Here is a 10,054-nt window from a genome sequence, read left to right as displayed (position 1 = left end):
TCCAAGTAGGACTCCTCCCATGGCGCACCCCTCCTGGCCGTCGGCCTCTCTCCCCCCTCCTTTATATGCGTGACCAGGGGGCACCCCAAAGGCCCAACATTTGTTTCTTAGCCGTGTGCGGTGCCCCCCTCCACAGTTTACCACCTCAGTCATATTGTCGTAGTGCTTAGGTGAAGCCCTGTGCGGATCACCAACACCGTCGCCACGCCGTCATGCTGACGGAACTCTCCCTCGACCCTCTATTGGATCAAGAGCTCGAGGGACGTCATCGTGCTGAACGTGTGCTGAACACGGAGGTGCCGTACGTTCGGTACTTGGATCAGTTGGATCGTGAAGACATTCGACTACATCAACCGCGTACTAAACGGTTCCGCTTTCGGTCTACGAGGGTACATGGACACACTCTCCCATCTCGTTGTTATGCATCTCATAGGCCTCGAGCTCTTGATCCAATAGAGGGTCGAGGGAGAGTTCCGTCAGCATGACAGCGTGGCGACGGTGTTGGTGATCCGCACAGGGCTTCACCTAAGCACTACGACAATATGACTGAGGTGGTAAACTGTGGAGGGGGGCACCGCACACGGCTAAGAAACAAATGTTGGGCCTTTGGGGTGCCCCCTGGTCACGCATATAAAGGAGGGGGAGAGAGGCCGACGGCCAGGAGGGTGCGCCATGGGAGGAGTCCTACTTGGACTCCTAGTCCAAGTGATTTGGCCTCCCTTTTCCTTTCTTCCACTGAGGGAATAGGAAGGAGAGGGAGAGGGAAAGGGAAGGGGGGCGCCGCCCCTCCTCGTTGTCCTATTCGAACTACCAAGGAGGGGGGCGCGCGGCCACCCCCCCCCCCCCGCGGGCTTCCCTCTTTCTCCCTCAGGCCCATGTTGGCCCAATACTTCCTTGGGGGGTTCCGGTAACCCCTCGGTACTCCGAAAAATACCCGAATCACTCGGAACCATTCGGATGTCCGAATACTACCTTCCAATATATGAATCTTTACCTGTCGACCATTTCGAGACTCCTCGTCATGTCCGTGATCTCATCCGGGACTCCGAACAAACATCGGTCACCAAAACACATAACTCATAATACAAATCGTCATTGAACGTTAAGCGTGCGGACCCTACGGGTTCGAGAACTACGTAGACATGACCGAGACACATCTCCGGTCAATAACCAATAGCGGAATCTGGATGCTCATATTGGCTCCCACATATTCTAGGAAGATCTTTATCGGTCAAACCGCATAACAACATACGTCATTCCCTTTGTCATCGGTATGTTACTTGCCCGAGATTCGATCGTCGGTATCATCATACCTAGTTCAATCTCGTTACCGGCAAGTCTCTTTACTCGTTACATAGTGCATCATCCCGTAACTAACTCATTAGTCACATTGCTTTCAAGGCTTATAGTGATGTGCATTACCGAGAGGGCCCAGAGATTCCTCTCTGATACTCGGAGTGACAAATCCTAATCTCGATCTATGCCAACGCAACAAACAACTTTGGACACACCTGTAGAGCATCTTTATAATCACCCAGTTACATTGTGACGTTTGATAGCACACAAGGTATTCCTCCGGTATTTGGGAGTTGCATAATCTCATAGTCAGAGGAATATGTATAAGTCATGAAGAAAGCAATAGCAATAAAACTAAACGATCATTATGCTAGGCTAACGGATGGGTCTTGTCCATCACATCATTCTCTAATGATGTGATCGCGTTCATCAAATGACAACACATGTCTATGGTTAGGAAACTTAACCATCTTTGATTAACGAGCTAGTCAAGTAGAGGCATACTAGGGACACTTAGTTTTGTCTATGTATTCACACATGTACTAAGTTTCCGGTTAATACAATTCTAGCATGAATGATAAACATTTATCTTGATATAAGGAAATACAAATAACAACTTTATTATTGCCTCAAGGGCATATTTCCTTCAGACCTCCTCCTCAGCACGCTCACCGCCGGGCTCAACGAGGACTTCGGCAACGCCGCAGCGAACCTCAGCCTCATCCCCAACCCGTCCTTCGCCAAGTTCATTGTGTACCTCCGCTTGGAGGAGCGGAAGATGAAGCAGGTGAAGGCGCGGGCCATCCACACCGCCCTCGCTGTCGGCACCACCCACGGCGGCTCCTCGGATCCTCCAGCTGCCCCGGCCGCGCCCCCGCCGCAGCGCCATCCGGCGACGTTCTCGGTGCCACTGCCGTACCCGGCCACCCAACAGCCGGGCTCCTGCTGCCCTATGGGCCGCCCGCCCCTCCTGTCGAACGGCGCCACGGGGGCCGGCGCGGTGGGGTCCGCCGCGGTGGTCAGCAGCAGCAGCCGCAGGGCGCCGGCCAACCCCGCCAGCAGCAGCATCAACAGTTCCAGGTGCCTCCTCTGTGGGCCTCCGGCTACAACCCGTGGACCGGTGTTGTTCATGCCTACACCATGCCGGTTCCACAGGCTCCTGCATCGACCCTTCCCGTGCCGCGCCCACCGGCACACCAGGCGTACTACGCGGCTCCGCAGCCGTACGGAGGATACCCACTGCCGCAGCTGAGCGGCGCCTACGGTCTCCCTGCGGCCCCGCCGCCCTCGCCGGCCGTGCCGCCGGCGCCTTGGGATCCGACGCTCCTCGCCGCGCTCCTCACCGCGCTGCACACCGCGCCTACGCCAAACAAGTACATTGCAGGCGGTGATTGGTACATGGACACCGGGGCTACGACTCACATGTTTGCTCATCCTGGTAATCTTGCCTCCTTCACTCCCGTCACCACCGACCGCCGAACATTGTCGGTGACGGTTCCATACTCCCTATCACACATGTCGGGCACACTTCTTTTCCTTCTAATTCCATGCCTATTACATTGTCTAACATACTTGTGTCACCTCATCTTATTAAGAATCTTGTTTCCGTTCGTTGTTTAACTCGTAAAAATCCTGTTACTGTTGAATTTGACAAGCTTGGTTTTTGTGTCAAGGACGCTCGAACCAGGATGGTACTTCACCGATGTGACAGCCTCGACGAGCTCTATCCGGTGCATCCGCCGTCCACCTCCACCACCGCACCGGTTGCTCTCTCCGCCGGCGTCGATCTCTGGCATGCTCGTTTGGGTCATCCCAACCCCGTCACACTTCGTCATATTCTTAGGAGTTTCAGTTTCAGTTGTAATAAGATAGAGGATCACACCTGTCATGCCTGTCGTGTCGGCAAACATGTTCGCCTCCCGTTTAATAACTCCACCACCATAGCTTCTTTTCCTTTTCAGTTGATTCATAGCGATGTGTGGACCTCTCCAGTTCCTAGTAATTCGGGCTATTTATATTATCTGGTTATCCTTGATGATTACTCTCACTATGTGTGGACGTTTCCTTTACGACGAAAGTTGGATGCACTCTCCACTTTGATGGCTTTTTACTCCTATGTCAGCACACAGTTTGGGCGTCCCATCCTTGCTCTTCAGACTGACAATGGAAAAGAGTTCGACAACCTTGATTTCCGCACTTTTCTGTCGCACCACGGCACAGTTTTTCGTCTCACATGCCCGTATACTTCATAGTAGAACGGTCGAGCCGAACGCGTCCTCTGCACTCTGAACGACTACGTTCGCACGCTCTTGTTCCATGGTAATGTGCCGCCTCGTTTCTGGCCGGACGCACTCGCTACTGCTTCACTTCTCCTTAACCTTCGCCCCTGCCGCCCACGATGGAACTATGCACCTCACCATCTTCTCTTCGGTACACCCCCATCTTATGATGGCTTGCGTATTTTCGGGTGCCTTTGCTATCCTAGCACTGCCGACTCCGCACCTCACAAACTCGCACCTCGTTCTGTCGCTTGCATCTTCATCGGCTACCCCTCTAACTCCAAGGGATATCGGTGCTACGATCCTGTCTCCCACAGTGTGTTCACTTCCCAGCACATTTACTTTGATGAGCCTGTGTTTCCATTTCAGCAGGTACCCCCGGCTGTTCCTCCCGCCACAGGTGACGCGGGCTCGCGCGCCTCTCTTGGCCCCCCTGGCTTTGAGGCGCGCCCCCCGCATGCGGCGCTGATACGTCTCCAAAGTATCTACTTTTCCTAACGCTTTTCCTCTTATTTTGGACTCTAATTTGCATGATTTGAATGAAACTAACCCCGGACTGACGCTGTTTTCAGCAGAACTACCATGGTGCTCTTTTTGTGCACAAATAAAAGTTCTCGGAATGGAACGAAACTTTGCGAGGATTTTTTATATCAATAATAAGAATTTCTGGAGCCAAGACCTGCCGGAGAGGGGCACCTGGGTGGGCACAACCCACCAGGGCGCGCCCCCCGCTCCTGGCGTGCCCAGGTGGGTTGTACCCACCTGGTGGCCCCGCAGACCTCAACCCTGACACTATAAATTCCTATTTTTGGAGAAAAAATCAGGGAGAAAGAATTATCGCGATCCACGAGACGGAGCCGCCACCAAGCCCTGTTCTTCCTCGGGAGGGCAGATCTGGAGTCCGTTTGGGGCTCCGGATAGGGGGATCTTCCTTCTTCGTCATCACCAACCCTTCTCCATCGCCAATTCCATGATGCTCCCCGCCAAGAGTGAGTAATTCCTTCGTAGGCTCGCTGGTCGGTGAGGAGTTGGATGAGATTTATCATGTAATCGAGTTAGCTAGTTTTGTTAGGGCCTGATCCCTAGTATCCACTATGTTCTTAGATTGATGTTGCTATGACTTTGCTATGCTTAATGCTTGTCACTTTGGGCCCGGGTGCCATGAACTCAGATCTGAACCGTTTATGAATTCATCATTATATCCATTGTTTAGATCCGATCTTGCAAGTTATAGTCACCTACTACGTGTTATGATCCGACAACCCCGGAGTGACAACAACCAGGCCCACTCTCGATGATGATCGTAGTTTGAGGAGTTCATGTATTCACTATGTGTTAATGCTTTGTGCCCGTTCTAGATTAAAAGGAGGCCTTAATATCCCTTAGTTTCCAATATGGACCCCGCTGCCGCGGGAGGGTAGGACAAAAGATGTCATGCAAGTTCTTTTAATAAAGCACGTATGACTATTGACGGAATACATGCCTACATTATATCGATGAACTGGAGCTAGTGTCGTATCGCCCTAGGTTATAATTGTCTCATGATGAATATCATCCAACAAGTCACCGATCCAATGCCTATGAATTTGTCCTTTATTGATCTTGCTAAGTTACTACTGTTGCTGCTACTGTCACACTTGCTACAAAATACTGCTATCACTATTACTATTACTATTGCTGCTGTCACTACTATCAAAACTATCATATTACTATGCTACTGATCACTTTGCTGTAGATAATTAATCTCCAGGTGTGGTTGAATTGACAACTCAGCTGCTAATACCTTCAAATATTCTTTGGCTCCCCTTGTGTCAAATCTACAAATTTGGGTTGAATACTCTACCCTCAAAAACTGTTGCGATCCCCTATACTTGTGGGTTATCAAGACCTTTTTCTAGCGCCGTTGCCGGGGAGCATAGCTATATTTGTTGAGTCACTTGGGATTCTTATCATATTATCACTATGAAGAATCTGAAGGATCCAAAGACTAAGATATTTCCCTCAAGTACGAGGGGAGGTAAGAAACTACCTTCCAGTTCTGCTTTAGATTCACCTTCTGTTATGAGTAAACTTGCAACACCACCACCACATGCTATTAATTCTGATATGTCGCAAGTTATTGATGATGCTACTTCTACTATGAATGATGCTTATGATGATGCTAGTACATTGCTTGATAATGATGATGTGCCACTTGGTGAATTTCTTGATGAACAAATTGCTAGAGTAATACAACATGATGTTGAATCCGGTGATGAGCTTGAAACTGAAACTCCTGAAACACTTGATAGAGCTAGCCCTCCTAGATATGAATTCCTAAGGTACCGAAAGGTTACGTTATGAGTGAAGAAGCAACTAGAGATATTCTTGCTTGTAAGGATAGAGATGATCTAGAGAAATTATTACACAAGTATAAAGAAAAATCTCTGAATGCTAGAATGAAATGTGATCCTAAGTTTGCTACTTCACATATCTTTATTGATGATAAGGATTATGAATTCTCTGTCGACCCAAAGTTAATTACTTTTGTTGAATCTGATCCTTTCCATGGTTATGAAACTGAAACTGTTGTGGCACATCTTACTAAGTTGAATGATATAGCCACCCTTTTTACCCATGATGAGAAAACTCGATACTACTTTATTCTCAAGTTTTTTCCGTTCTCATTAAAGGGTGATGCTAAAGCTTGGTACAATACTCTTGCTCCTGGTTGTGTGCGTAGTCCCCAGGATATGATTTACTACTTCTCTGAAAAATATTTTCCTGCTCATAAGAAACAAGCTGCCTTACAGGAAATATTTAACTTTGTGCAAACTAAAGAAGAGAGTCTCCCACAAGCTTGGCGGAGGCTTTGCCAGTTACTTAATGCTTTTCCTGATCATCCTCTTAAGAAAAATGAAATACTTGATATCTTCTATAATGGACTAACCGATGCTTCTAGGGACTTCCTAGATAGTTGTGTTGGTTGTGTTTTCAGGGAACGAACCGTTGGACATGCTGAAGAATTATTGAATAACATATTGAAAAATTATGATGATTGGACTATCCCTGAACCACCGCCTAAACCCACTCTGAAGAAGAGGGGTTTATTATATCTCAGTCCTGAAGATATGCAAGAGGCAAAGAAATCTATGAAGGAAAAGGTATTAAAGCTGAGGATGTTAAAAATTTACCTCCTATTGAAGAAATACATGGGCTTGATACACCACCACTGCCTAAGGTGGTAGAGGTAAATTCTCTTATGAAGTTCAATGAAAATGATTATCCTCACAATATGCATCCTAGTCAATGCCTTTATGAGTTTGAAAACTACATTAGAAAGCAAGATCACTTCAATGCAAATGTTATGAAACAGCTGAAATATAAATCTGATATGATTGCTCGCTTGAGTGACTTGTTATTTAGAATTTCAAATGATGTTAGAGGTGTTGGAAAACATGATTCTATGGTTCAAACTCTATTAGAACAAATTGCTAAATCTCAAAGAGAATTACTTGATGAAATGCATCATAATATGCATACTTTGCTGTTAGAGTGGCAACTAGAGGAGGTAAAATGACTCAGGAACCACTTTATCCTGAGGGACACCCAAAAAGTGAACAAGATTCATAAAGAAATAGCATTAGTGCACCTAGTCCTTCTAAAAAGAAAAAGAAAAAGAAAAATGATAGGACTTTGCATACTTCTAGTGAACCTGAAATAGAGAAACCTCCTGATAATGATAATGAAACTTCTATCTCTGATGCTGAAACTCAGTCTGGTAATGAATATCCACCTATAGTGATAATGAAAAAGATAATGATGAGGTTCATGAAGACTCTAACCCAAATGAAAAAGAACCAGATAATGATGTTGAGATAGAACCACCTGTTGATCTTGATAACCCACAACCTAAGAATAAGAGATATGACAAAAGAGACTTCATTGCTAGAAAACACGATAAAGAAAGAGAACCGTGGGTTCAAAAACCTATGCCTTTTCCACCCAAGTTAACTAAAAAGAAAGATGATGAAGAATTTGAACACTTTGCTGAGATGCTGAGGCCAGTCTTTTTGCGTACTCGCTCTACTGATATCCTTAAAATGCCTCCTTATGCAAAGTATATGAAAGATATCATCACAAACAAGAGAAAAATACCGGAAGCTGAAATCTCCACTATGCTTGCTAACTATACTTTTAAAGATGGAGTACCTAAAAAACTTGGAGATCTAGGAATACCAACTATACCTTGCTCTATCAAAAAGAATTATGTGAAAACTGCTTTGTGTGATTTAGGAGCTGGTGTTAGTGTTATGCCTTTCTCTTTATATAAAAGACTTGACTTGAATAAACTCACACCTACTGAAATATCTTTGCAAATGGCTGATAAATCAACTGCCATACCTATCGGTATTTGTGAGGATGTGCCCGTTGTTGTTGCTAATGTTATTATTTTGACTGACTTTGTTATATTTGAGATGCCCGAGGATGACAACATGTCGATTATCCTTGGTAGACCCTTCTTGAATACTGCAGGGGCTGTTATTGATTGCAATAAAAGCAAGGTCACTTTTCATATCAATGGTAATGAGCATACGGTGCACTTTCCGAAGAAACAATTCCAAGTGAATGGTATTAATGTTATTGAAAAATCTCCGACAATCACTATTGGAAGTTTTCAAATACCTCTACCTACTGTCAAAAAGAAATATGAAAAACTTATTGTTTGGGAAATGCATATCCCCATTGAGGTAACTTAGTGATTTATGAAAGTTCTTTGGTTTCATGCTAATCCAAAGTGGTTGTTAATAAGACTTGATCAACCTTATTAATGGATCATTTTTGAACGGTATGAAACTAATGAATTTAGTAAGCACTGTCTTCTGTCCCTAGTTTTTGTTTTTTGTTTTTATTAGTTAAATAAAATAAAATGCCATGCTTTGTCTGTTTTCTGAATTTCCCGTGCAATAAAAAATGACCCAAAAATAAAATTTCTGAGAATGCTCTGAAAATTTTACACGATTTTTTCTGAATATTTAAGAATTCTTGGTGCAAATAATGCCAGAGGGAGGTGCACCAAGTGGGCACAACCCGCCTGGGCGCGCCAGGACCCCCAAGCACGCCCTGGTGGGTTGTGGTCCCCACGTGGGCCCCCTCACTTATCTCTTTAGCCCACATCATCAGTTACCTCCAGAAAAAAATCTCCATTGCTCTTTCTCCCGTGTTCTTGAGCTCAAACCCGCGGATTTCGATCTCTTTGCTCGAAGCTCCATTTTCGAAACTGTTTCTGGGGATTGTTGCTTGGTATGTGACTCCACCTTTGTCGGATTCTGGATTCCGGCAAACCCTTGAGGTTCGAACACAGGGGTGCGCATGAAGATCTCTCTCTCTAGCTCGATCGCACGATGATCTCAAGGCCTAGCTCGACGAACTCAAAGAACAAGAGACACGATGGTTTATACTGGTTTGGGCCATCGTTGTGGTGTAATACCCTACTCCAGTGTGGTGTGGTGGATTGCCTTGTAGGCCGAGGATGAATAAGTACAAGGGACGAACTGCCTCCCGAGGAGAGGTGTTCTTGAGCTTGGTGAGCTGATGAGGCGGCCTTGGTGGAATGAATCCGATCCAAGATCAGTTGCCCCCAATGGTGGGGGCTAGTCCTATTTATAGAGGCCTGGTCCTCTTCCCTAATGTTAGGCGGGAAGGGATCCCACAACGGCCAATTTTAAGGGAGACAACTAGTACAAGTTATCCTGCCAAAGGTGGTCTTCGCCTGCCAAAGGCTCTAGTGGTGACGCCGCTATAGGCTCCGCGGTGATCTCCGTCCTGCCGTCCTGCTGGTCTTGGTCTCGTTGCACCGATATGGAAACCTTTACCTGATGCTTCGGGACTCCTCGCCTGCGCTTGCCTCCTTAGCACCAAAGAGGAAACTATTACACTGCACCCGCTGGCGCCCGCCTGGCTTCGGTCGTCATGGCTCACACACGTGAACCTCGCGAGGTGCCCCCTACCTTGATATCTCCGCTCCTTGGGAGCCAGCCTAGTGAGGCTGCCTCTAAGGAGGTCTTGCATCGTCCGCCCCGCGAGGCTTGTGAAGGAAATATCCCCTAGAGGCAATAATAAAGTTATTATTTATTTCCTTATTTCATGATAAATGTTTATCATTCATGCTAGAATTGTATTAACCGGAAACATAATACTTGTGTGAATACATAGACAAACAGAGTGTCACTAGTATGCCTCTACTTGACTATCTCCGAAGGTACTTGTTGGGTTGGCGTATTTCGAGATTAGGATTTGTCACTCCGATTGTCGGAGAGGTATCTCTGGGCCCACTCAGTAATGCACATCACTATAAGCCTTGCAAGCATTGTAACTAATGAGTTAGTTGCGGGATGATGTATTACGGAACGAGTAAAGAGACTTGCCGGTAACGAGATTGAACTAGGTATTGAGATACCGACGATCGAATCTCGGGCAAGTAACATACCGATGACAAA

This window comes from Triticum aestivum, chromosome 6D (genome assembly GCF_018294505.1).
Source record: "Triticum aestivum cultivar Chinese Spring chromosome 6D, IWGSC CS RefSeq v2.1, whole genome shotgun sequence".
Lineage (NCBI taxonomy): Eukaryota > Viridiplantae > Streptophyta > Magnoliopsida > Poales > Poaceae > Triticum > Triticum aestivum.
The sequence above is the reverse complement of the archived record's forward strand: the minus strand, read 5'-3'. Positions refer to the sequence as shown.